Source organism: Acomys minous (assembly GCF_964271855.1).
Source record: "Acomys minous genome assembly, chromosome: 5".
Lineage (NCBI taxonomy): Eukaryota > Metazoa > Chordata > Mammalia > Rodentia > Muridae > Acomys > Acomys minous.
The window spans coordinates 111,777,957-111,790,475 of NC_140494.1; the positions used below are offsets into that span (position 1 = coordinate 111,777,957).

General features: G+C 40.1%; 1 protein-coding gene and 1 long non-coding RNA gene across 4 annotated transcripts in view; one reads left to right on the top strand and one right to left on the bottom strand.

Moving 5' to 3' along the window:
* ZC3H12C (zinc finger CCCH-type containing 12C) overlaps positions 1–12,519 on the bottom strand; it is a 51,999-nt gene that overhangs the window by 13,303 nt on the left and 26,177 nt on the right. The gene's annotated exons all lie outside the window — the stretch shown is intronic.
* Positions 3,608–10,398, top strand: LOC311598605. The gene is made up of 3 exons (XR_014779600.1): positions 3,608–3,818; positions 8,253–8,678; positions 10,179–10,398. It is a non-coding gene; the product is annotated as an uncharacterized lncRNA (long non-coding RNA).

Genomic DNA, 12,519 nt, shown 5'->3' on the forward strand with positions numbered 1-12,519 from the left:
TCTTCTGAAAAAAAAAAAAAACTCGAAAAATTGCTGGAGAGAATATATACAGTAAGTATTTCTAAACACACCCACATGCTTAAGTAACTATAGGAAGTGTTCTGCTATTTGCACTTGAACATGTCCTTACCTTCCACTAGGCATACACAAACTAAAGAAAACTAGCATCACTATTAATTTTAGAAGAAAATGTACTTATAGGGGAAAAAAAGGATTTTAAAAAGCTATTACAAAGAACATACATAGAAAACTACAGTATTTCTGGATTCTGTCTCTGGATTTGTAAGCAGAAGAAGACAGGATTACTAGAAGAAATGAGGAAATCCACGTGCACAGTAAATGACACTTAGGAGACACAGAAGAAAGCCAGACGCAGTGGCGCATGCCTGTAATCCTAGGCTGTGAGTTCGAGGCCAGTCTGGTCTACAAAACGAGTCCAGGACAGCCATGGTTACACAGAAACCCTGTCTCAAAAACAGAGAGAGAGAGAGAGAGAGAGAGAGAGAGAGAGAGAGAGAAGAAAGGAGCAGCTATTTGAGTGCAGATCTAATGGACACACAACCCTGCAAAGACTAAACAGGAGAGCACCTCATCAAGAGCAAATGAGAGCTACTTGAACAGTCTCTTTATAGAAGAGGAAACCCAAATGACCAATAAACATGAAATGCTCAATAGTAAAAATGCAAATTAAAGCCAAAATGAGACATCACTTCACACCCATCAGATGGGTAAAAATAAAATCTGCAAACACCAGATGTTGCCAAGAATGTGTGAAAATAGGAACTCATACATTACAGGTGGGAGTGTAAATTGATGTAACTATTTGGGAGAACAATTTGGCAATGTTATAAAGTTGAAGGCGCACTTTCTTTAAAACATAGTAAATTCTACATCTAGGTACACTAAAGCCCTACCGTCTCTAAAGCTGAGTTTAATGCAGTTAGCCATTAGTTCCCTTCCTCTGACCAGTATTATAGTTCAAGCAGATATGAGCTAATACTCCAACCTCCGCAAGGAGACGTACAAGTTAAAGTCAAGTGGGGCTGTGCAGGTTAAGTCTCTGAGTGTCCAAGTTCTGCTGATCCAAACTCCATCTCATCAGGTCAAAAGATGAGTGTTGTCAGTAGAGCGCTGAGATACAGACAGCGCACCCATACCCTCCTGCATCCTAAGAACTAGGGACCACTGTACAAGATGGAGAGAAAAGATGGAACCAGCTAGAGGGCCAGTGGGGAGCACAACAGAACACAACAGGGCCTGCAGACTCACAGCAGCTACTTTTGCCTGCACAAGACCAAGCCGGGCAACACTCTAGCAATAAGGAGGAGGAGAGGGCCCACAAGTTCCCATCCCCGGGGAGCTGCTGACAGCTGATGGCTTCTGTGGGGAGAAGAGTCGGTTTGCCTTAAGGCTGTGGCCCCTGGTAGGTCAACCATGCTCCAGTGCATGCTTCTACACTCATGAGTACACGAGAAGCACAAATTGGACTCACTGGGTTAGTATAAGCAAAAAAGGACAAGACATTGGAAGTGGGTAAGGAGATGGGGTTGCCCCTTCGAGGAGGGGAGTGAATGTAATAAAAGTATGTAGGGAGTGAAGGAAGCCCCGAGTGAGTGAAATCCTGAGCGCATGTGAGAAGCTGACACGGGCACAGCATGTGAAGGACGCCATAGCCTCAGACCCATGAAATATGCTAAAGCCTTCCTTGGTGGTGGTTGTGGTGGTGATCTGGGTGCTGATACTGATAGTCTATGCAGAAAATTCCTGAGGACTGCTCCCCAACAAAGACTGCTCTTACTGAGGTTCGCTAAACTTGCCTCCTTGTTTGTCTGTATGTGATAAGCCCACCTCCTTATTCAGCTGTATGCAATAACCCTGCCTCTCTGTTCAACTCTACAACAAACATGCCGAGCTTCTGGGTAATAGGGTTTCTCTGTCAGAGCTCAGTCTACCCGAATCTAGCTTTTCTATGCCTATCTTTTCTTCAATCTTTTGTAGCCACTGGTCAAACCCATCCCTGGAGCAGTGATAGATATGACAAAAATATATTGTAGAAAATTGTCAAAGAATTAAAAAATACATGATTAAAAATGAATGGTCACAGCCAGGCGTGGTGGTGCACACCTTTAATCCCAGCACTCGGGAGGCAGAGGCAGGTGGATCACTGTGAGTTCGAGGCCAGCCTGGTCTACTGGTCTACAAAGTGAGTCCAGGACATTCAAGGATACACAGAGAAACCCTGTCTCAAAAAACCAAAAAAAAAAAAAAAAAAAAAAAAAAGGAAAAATAAAAAAACTAATGGTCATTAAGAAGTCCACAAAAATGACCTTAGGTAAGAGTCCCTATCAGAATTATCCCTAGTAACACACAAGTCTGAGCAGAAAGTGGTCAGGTGGCTCCAAACTGCAGAAGGACTTGAGCGGTGAGGAGAGTGTGGGCAGAATCCACTAAGTTTCTCTTCACTAAGGCATGTGGCAAGGTATGACAGCTCACATGCAATAGGTATGAGGGCAGCCGAGTGATTGCTGATGGAGAACCCAATAGAAGAATTCTGCCAAAACATTACAAAAATCAGGATCTAAAAGTGTGCTGCAGCCACAGATACAAACCAATTGTCTGTTGACTACTAAAAAAGCACTACATTTCCAATTCTACATATAAAGAACAGAAAACTTACAACAGCTTTGTAAGCCTTTATGAACTCTATTGTGTGTTCAGAGTGTCTTCCCTCTCAATTAAAAAAGAGCTGATCCTGTATTTATAATTTAATACATTCCTTTAGATATCAATTTATTATTTCACGTCTCAGTAATAAGTATAGTTGACATCTCTTATGCAAACCTTATATTAGGTGACTATGTTCAAAGATTTATAGTCATCTTGGATTAAGTAACAGCATGACTAGCTGCTCAGAGTGCACCCCTCCCCAACTATTTGGTTTAGTGGGATTGGATTTCCAGAGAAAATGTGAGTACTGAGTTTCTGTGGAGCAAAATGGGTAGATCTTGAGGGTCCTATTGGACTCGCCACTTGTTGATGGTTGGTACGAGAAATCCAGGCCTCATTCTTATAAACAGAAGGCTCATTTTACTCTATTCTGTTTGGAGTTGTATACGTAAGAGAATCCTACTGTGCAGTGGCCATAACTCATTTAAAGTAAACAAACTAATGTATTTGCAGAGAGTCTTAGAAAAACTCCACTCAAAATAAAAACAGTGATTTATATCTCTGGAAATTATTGTATTTCCCAAAGTAGAAAGGATGAACTGGACAGCCAGAGACTGAGTGAAGAAGGCAGGGAGGGTACTAGGCTCTTGGCCTCCTCTGCATTTGCTTCTCCTGATTCTACTCCCTGTTGCCTCTATTTGCCTCATTACCAGACCTAGAAGCGTGGGATGGACGGATGGATAGTTGCGCAGGCTGTGTGGATAATGAGCCTTTCAAAGGGGAAGAACTGTAACCTTAGATTATTCTAATATGGATTCATTTTCTCAAACTCCCCTAAACTGAACATTCACAGCACAGCTAGGAAAGAAACAATGAAGAGGAAGGAATGTGGAGTTTGACACTGTAAATCAGAGTCTGTTCTAGAATAAAGATGCTGGTTAGCATGTGGTTTCCCTGGTAACCTAAATAAGAGGACCCAGAAGGAGCCAGAACACCAACAAGCCTACCAGCCTGGAGCTCCAGTGACTCAGATGCTTTCTTTCGTTTTGAGACAGTCTATTTTGTAGCTCTGGCTGTACTGGAACTCACTATGTAGATCAGGCTGCCCTTCAACTCACAGAGATTAGCCTGCCTTTGTCTCCTGATTACAGGTGTGTGCCATCATGTCAGGCTCTCAAATATCTTTATAATGATCCAGGACTACCAGGAACTTATTCTATGTACGTTAAGCGTTCACAGGCCTTACTTCTTTTTTTTGAATATTTTATTAATTTATTCATATTACATCTCAATTGTTTTCCCATCCCTTGTATCCTCCCATTCCTCCCTCCCTCCCGCTTTCCCCCTATTCCCCTCCCTTATGACTGTGACCGAGGGGGACTTCCTCCCCCTGTATATGCTCATAGGGTATCGAGTCTCTTCTTGGTAGCATGCTATCCATCCTCTGAGTGCCATCAGGCCTCCTCATCCAGGGGACGTGGTCAAATATGGGGCACCAGAGTTCTTATGAAAGTCAAACCCCACTCTCCACTCAACTGTGGAGAATGTCCTGTCCGTTGCCTAGATCTGGGTAGGGGTTTGAAGTTTACTGCACGGATCGTCCTTGGCTGGTGCCATAGTTTGAGCAGGACCCCTGGGCCCAGATCTGCCCATCATAATGTTCTTCTTGTAGGTTTCCAAGATCCTCTGGATCCTTCTATTTCCCCATTCTCCCATGCTTCTCTCACCTAAAGTCCCAATAGGATGTCCTCCTCTCTGACCCACTTTCCTGGTAAGTGAAGACCTTCATGGGACATGCCCCTTGGGCTAGTGTCCACTGATACTACTCATCTTAAAAGTTAGTTTCCAGTGCTCTGGAAAACCTTGTAAAAACAAGGTGCGTTGAGGCATGTTTTCATGCCTATGTGTGAAGATGCTGCACGCAGTGACTTTGCCTGACTAAGAAGCTCTCCCCCAACAGCTCTGGCTGTCCCTGTGCTAGCAGCAGCCCATGAAATTCTCCTGTAGGAGACAATCTGGGAGACGCTGCAGTAGTGCTGCCCTGTCCCTCAAAGAGCTTAATCAGCAGACCACTGGAAATGGTTTCAAATTAATGAGGATGTGCTCAAGAGCAGATTGAAACACACACACTTTTTTACTCTTGGGCCACCATGTTACTGGAAATTCAAACAAAAGTAAGAGGAGAGGGAAACATGGAACAATAAAAAAAAAGGTAAAGGAACCATAATAATCGCCTTGTCTGGTCAGGTAAAAGTCTGCACAGGGGCTGGGAGTGGAGGCTCACGCCATTAATCCCAGCACTTGGGAGGCAGAGGCAGGATCAATGTGAATTCAAGGCTGGCCTGGTTTACAAAGAGAGTTTCAAGTCATCTAAGGCTACATAGAGAAACTGTGTCTCAAAAAGCCAAAAACCAAAAGTCTGCACAAGGGATGGTGGGGAAACAGATGCAGAATACTTGCCTAGCACAAATGAAGCCCTAGTTTGATCCTCAGCACCCCTTAACACCAGGAAAGAAACACACACACACACACACACACACACACACACACACACACACACACACACACACACACGGAAACCCGTTTTCTAGGGCCACTGTCGAGTAAGAGACTTTTAATAAAAAGTCCATAGGCCAAGATGAAGATGGAAAGAAGCCGGGGCACCGATAAGAGGAATCCCAAGGGAGACTGAAGACACAGGGCTGCAGCCCAGCTCCACAGCTCGGCTGCTCCAGACGACTCAGACCCTCAGGAAATAGGCAGAAAGCAACTGGCAAGTGAGCAATGCAACAAAACAGGCACAATGGCGGACCCTCAGGGTTGGCAGGGGAACCATCACATGCATGCTTGTGCTTTTTGCTTTCATCTTCCCTGTCTGTCTCATGAACACTGGGGGTAAAGTTCACCTTCTCCGGATAGTCTGCTTTCTTCTGGGATCCCTGAGTAACTAAGTCCTGTGGAAAACTCGCCATGCTCCACTCTTGTCTCTTATGAGAAATAGATCTGCTGTGCCCCAGCAAGAGCATCCACACTCTGAGGCTTCTGGGAGACAAGTCACCTGAGCTGCTGAGTATGTGCTCAGTTCAATGACAGTCTGCCATGCATGGGGTAACTATGCCAACAGAGGACCAGGGTTCCTACATTAATGGCCACAACACTATCACATGGGAAGTGAACCACTCATTTATTAGGGTTAATGACTCCCAAGCAAGTACAGTAGGATACATTATAGACCTTGCGCAGAAAGGAAGGTGAAATTAGTTTGCAGATGGGGACCACTGACTGCTGGGTTGCTTAATTTGAGTCTTATTTTCACAAGGGCCACCAAATCAGTTTCAGACATATGCAACTCCCTACACCTAGTAAATTGAAAATCAGCAGAAGATACAGTAGATACAAATTATCTTGACTAAAAAATGTATTCTTTATAAGACTTTCACTACTTTTTAATTATTCTGCAAGATCACATTTTCTTATAGATGTAAAAGGATTATCTGTAATTTGTTCACACGTACCACTGCAGTGTATCTGAAAAACACATCAATTCTATTTTTCTGTCCTCAACAAGGAGGCAATTTCATGAGAAGTCAAAAGAGGTTATTTATAATATTTTATATCATAATTACCATTAGAGAATTAAAGAATACTTGCTTGTTAATGCAATTAAAGTACTTATGAGGGTTAATAGATTATAAATGTCCATTTAAAAATATAGAGCAAAGTTCAGGGAACCACTTATTTAATTATTTGTGTAATTCAGAAAGGGAGATGACAGACCAACCATTATCTGCCTTATCTAGTTAATGCAATTCCCTATATTACATTATCTTCAGTCTTAACATTAACTAGGCTAGTCCAAGGAAAAGAAATCTTATTTTAGAATCATAATTCTCATTTTCCAATGAGACACAAGCAGTGATGAAGAAGAACTAAAATAGGATCAAGTCATCCACTGAGGAGGCTGCTGCTGCTTAATGATTTATACGGCAGGCACAGACAAGAAAGAACCAAGTGTCACTTTCCAATTATAGGTGACTTTTTATTACATAAAATCATTAAAATACACTAACTATATGATCAACGGAAAGCTATTCTTAAAAATCATTTACATAGGCCGGGTGTGGTAACACACGCCTTTAATCTCAGCACTCGGGAGGCAGAAGCAGGCGGATCGCTGTGAGTTCGAGGGCAGCCTGGTCTACAAAGCAAGTTCAGGACCGTCAAGGCTAACACAGAGAAACCCTGTCTCAAAAAACCAAAACAACACACAAAGCAAAAATAAACAAATAATTTACATAATATCTACAACCTAATTATAAAAATTGTACCCAGAATGGCATGGTTTAATACCTAAAATAGGGCAGGATTTTCATGAGTAAGCTAATTTACTAAAAAATAACAATAGTCTCTGGAATTAAACATGTCTTTGTTTTTAAACCACTTTTCTGTATGATCTTGGGCAAAATCTTATTCTAAGCTTCCCATATTTGAAACATTATACGATTGCGAGAATCACAAAAAGTAATGTACATGAAAAGCCTGTCTGGGTGCTCAGCAGACTCCGGTTCCCTTGGCGTCTCGTGAGCCCTGGGTCCTCAGGTTTGGAGAAGACATTTGGTTTAAAATGGCAAAGCAAACCCACAACTTCAATAGCTTCAGCGTCACCATACAGTACAGTGATTCTTAGATACCTTGGTCTGAGGACATCATTAAATAGTTTTACTTTTCAGAAGAAAGGAAAAAGGATCAAGAAGAAATCAACTGCTTTTTATAATCCTCTATTTCTTTTATTTAAGTAAAAACCTTGACCTACACATTTTCCGTATTCTAAAATGTGCGTTTATACGATACTCTTGCTGGGAAGAGTAAGTATGAACACACACGATGCCTCAGACTTTAATGGATCCTCATATCAAACTAGTGGTCAGCAAAGTGTCCAGGATCAAAGACAGAAGGGAGTAAAACGTTTTTAATGCGTGGAACCATGTTCAAATCTCTAGTGCTAAAAGTTCTTCATGTTGTAGATCTATATTATAGAAAGTTAAGATTTAGCGGAATAATCGCAGGGCAATAGCAACATAATAATATTAACTATTTGATGAACACTAAATTATTTAGATAAATCCTAGGTGTTATCCAAATTCATTTTATTTTTCTTCCATTTTAGACCTTATATATGAGCCATCTTAGACATATAAAAATAAATTAACAAATTTTTTTTAATTTAAAAAGATTTTTAAAAAAGCAACCTAAAAATGTCTTGAAAACCTTCACTGAGGCATCTTTCAATGTTTAATAAGTTTTAAAGGAGAATGCATTTCATTTATCCTGTGGCTTAGGTAGTAGGGATCACTAGCCCTTCAACATAGAGCAAAAGAACATTTTAGCTTCTGTTTTTGTAGCCCAGTTAAATGTCACACTGTACTTGAGACCCTACAATTAACTTCGGGGTGTAGCCTGGAAAGCATCTGGAGACTGTTTCCTTGCAGGGTCATATGCATGTGTTTTCTTATCTAGGCACGCTCACTCTGTTGCTGCTCTTAGAGCTAACACCACGTTATGTCCTTTCATCTCTTTTCCAACAGCAGCACATCACTGTGAAGCTCACACCAGTTTTCTGGCTGCTGCCCCTGACCATGACACCAAGACTCTAAACCCACGCTGTTACAGGTCATTCAGATCTATGTTCACACATTGTGCTCCAGACAGAAACTCCACAGCAGGGCCCAGAGGAGCTTTTGGGGAGAGGAGAAAGGACATTTTTGAAGTGGGCAACAAAGCCCCACATGTATGCCTCAAGTCGCACAGAATTCCATTTTGCTTCCAAGCAAGTTTTCGCAAGATTGTACTGCTTCCGAGGAAAAGAAGAGGTTGAAAGATCGCTGGCTTAGGAAAATAAAAATATTCAACCAAAACTGATTATGAATACCGCAAGAGAGCTGGTGCTGAGACTCGGGAAGTAGAGGAAGAGAAGGAAGATGTTCCTTATCTTACAAGGTCCATGACTTGAGGTGAGAGTAACATGGAAGCACACATCACTAGTCTAGATCTAAGGGGGCCGTGGGTCTAAAGATGACAAAACATATCCCCTAAGGAAAAATAAACATGCAAATTAGTAAAAGTAGATCATGTGTTTGACAGTAACGCGAGCTAAGTGAAAGTCTGTGGTTAACTTTTGCTAGCTTGCTATGCTTTAGGTTATGGTTTAAATAAACACACATACATCTTTTATAATGTGTGACAGCAATGACAAGTAGAATTATGCAGTTAAGGTGACAGGGGTATTATGGGGAACACTTAGGCCTTGTCTCTGTCAGGCTCTCCATACTGCTACAGTTAAACAGCAAAAACACATCCCACTTCTGATTCTTTCCATACTTTATAAAAACAGAAAGAGGAATGGGCACTGTCAACTGACTTGCATGTAATACCTGTGAAATACCAGAGGGAAATTATGTTGCCCTTGAGCCCATGGACTAAGTTGTACTTACAAGCATCTTACCGAGAGCCTGTCCAACAGAAACATGGGAATCACATATGTAATTTTAAGTAACCTAGCATGCCATATTACAAAAAGTAAGATCACTTAAAATACATTTTATGTATTTCAGTTAACATAATTATATCAACATATAATCAATATGATATAATTTACATATTATTTGTAATAAGCTTTGAAAATCTGTATGTGTTTCACATTTTGGCTTCTCAAGTCCAACTAGAGGTATTTTGAGTTCAGTAGCCACCAGCTGCTAGTGCTACTGTAGTGGATCAGGAAGGTCTCCTATTCACAATTTTGATAAAGTTTTGCTGAGGGAGCCAAAGATATCTAAATGAATTCTAGCCAGTTATTGTTTCTCCTGGAATCTAGTCAAAGCATCATGATTTTAATAACTGTAGGACACTACTATACTTAAATAGTAAACAGGCAACAAGAGAGAAAACTAACCCATGAGTAAAGGTAAATTTTAGCTTGAGCAAGATGGTGTTCACTACTGAAATGTGAGAGTTCTCAAGTTTGTGTGATTTTATAGAGCAGATTGCGTTCACAATTTTTAAAAAGTGTATTTAGAAATGATTCAGAAGCTTCAATCCTGGGTGTACAAACTGCTAAACTCTGCGTGTATTTTAGGAGTGCATGGCTTGGGTGACTTTTCGTGTAAAGGGTAGTCATCATGATTTCTGCATACCATTGTTCATATTAAAAATCTGTTTCTGATTTCTGCTCAGGCTTTAAGAAACTAAGATGATGATTCACCGGGAATACTTTTTTATAGGCCAGCTTTGTAGTAATAGCACTTGCTTTCCAAAGGAAGTCTTTGGGGGGGGGGTAGATAGAATATAAAATGTTAAGCAAACAGATTATTTTTTGTTTCATGCCATTTCATTGGCATATAAAATACTGATATTATCAGTGCATCTTTCTCTCCAGTTGTCCACGGTCTGTCCATATTGTTATCTCTTGTCTTAGTTCTCAAATACGTTCTCTAAATTTCTCTTTTTTCCCAAAGGCAGATGTACTGTATCACTCCTCCCTGGGGAGACTCATCTCGTGGTCCTTCAGCACTCACGGAGGTAACAGAAGACAAATCCTATCGGCAACAAGAAGCTATGTGGGAGGATTAGCCAACAAAATATTGATTCTGATGCTTGGCATAGACATGTACTAGGAACTTCTGGTCTACCTATCAGTCAGGAGATTTAGCCCAACCCAAAAACTTGAGTTCACTGACCAAGTCAGACTTACAATGATGGAGCAGAGTTCAATAATTTAATCATATTAAAAAGAGGACAGATGTCCCAGCTTTCTACTATATAACAGGAAAATATGTGCTATAGTGTTTTCTAGAAATAATGACAAGGTTCTTGGCTTTTTAAAATTTGTCACTCTTACTTTCTTAACAATATGACAAGCCTTCTAAACCTGAAAGATTTAAAATATTGGATTTGCTTAAAGAAACACACTGAACCAATGGGTGTATGGAGAGAGACTAATCTTATATTCCACTGCTGAGCTATCCTAAATTTAATGGAATCACAAATTTTGAAAACCCAGGAATCATTAACAACAGCTCTAGCAGTTATGGTAAATGTTATATTTTGATTTCATGTCTGTAAATGGGGTATACTCTTCATGACTATGAGATATTACTATTAAGGAAAGAGGCCTATTTGCTGAATGAATTTAATATATGAAATAACTTAGCTGTTTTTTTTAACAGTTGATATTAGCTACAGCCATTTGTCAGAGCTTCTCAGACTAACTCCACTAAATACAAATTCAATTCTGTTTGATACTCAGAAAGCAAGCACTTCTTTGGTTTCCATCACTTTACAGGAAAGTTTAGGGATTTCTCTAAAAATAGTTCACCCTTTTCTAGTTTTGCATACTAGGTCCTTGAAGGTCCTATACCTGCTTTGTAGTGAAGTGGCTATCACAGATTGCAGTAGACAAAGTGAATATTCACCTGTCAGTTTGTAGCAAACTGTATTCAACAGACTATTCAATTCCTATCATTGTAGTGCATTAAAAACAACAATAACAGCCTCCATCACTACTGAAAGAAAACCATTAGCCAAGCTCAAGGAAGAAATGTGCTCTATAAAGCAACAGAAAAGCTCTACAATTTTGGGACTCTAGAGGCTCCCTTATGACTCTGTGGAAACACATTGAAGGCATGGTATCAAAAGCAACACACTATTAAAATATATCATGCATGGCTCATAAGAACAAAACAGCTTATTAAGTTACTATGGTTATGACCTGCACAAGACTATACAAGATGGCATGTCAACATAGGTGGAAAAAGGTTCACGAGGCCACACCCCTAGCAGAAGAGCTATAGGCAACAGCTTCTGAGAAAAGGAAAAAGTTTTCTTCAGGAACAAGTTCCTTGATAGGTTACCTAAATAGTCATCACAAAACCCATGTACATAGGGTAACAATATTTACCTTGTGCATGCATATGTAAGTATATAAAACAATAATAATTATAGAATAAGGGAATATGAGTTTGAGATGAGAATGCAACTGGTGAAAATGACAGAAGTTGAAGGGGAGAAGAACAGGTAGAAATTATGCAACTATAGTATACTTATGTACAAAATTCTCAAAAAATAGTTCATGAATAAAAATAAATAAAACTTGGATAATAACTAACTTTAAGCTCTCTCTCTCTCTTACACACACACATACACATACACACACACACACACACACACACACATACACACACACACAGACACAGAGTATTTCTAATTGAACCTAGGCCCTCATTTATGGGAGTCAAACACTCTACCACTGAGCTACAGCCAGCCCCAGCCCAAATTCTTACTTTGTTTGCTACAATATTTTTGGTTAAGAGGTTGGTTCTTGAAGGCAAGAGTATCTGGAATTTACTGATTGTCTATAACACGTCAAGCACTAGTAACAATTTTTTCTCATCCTAATAAACACATAAGAATCCCCCTCGAGAACCTGAGCACAGAGTCTGAGGACCACACAAGCGGAGGAGCATCGGAGGGCACACACAGCTAAGGACTGAGAGGCCCACAGGGAGCTGGGGAAGTTTAGAGGCAGTTTGCCTAGCATGCATCAGGTGCTGTGTTCAATCCTCAGCCCATTTTGTATTTTTAATAAAAATAGTATTGCTCTTTTACTTTAAATTTGCATATAAATTGACTGGATATCAAGTCTGTGGTGAGCATTTAACTGAGAATAAAAAAAGTTTTATTTATGGAATCTGTTGGGAGATAAGATAGGAAAATAAGATCCATATTTACTTATTACATGTAATCTATTATATGTGCATATACATTAGCTACAAAACAGACTTGCTAAACTTAGCATGA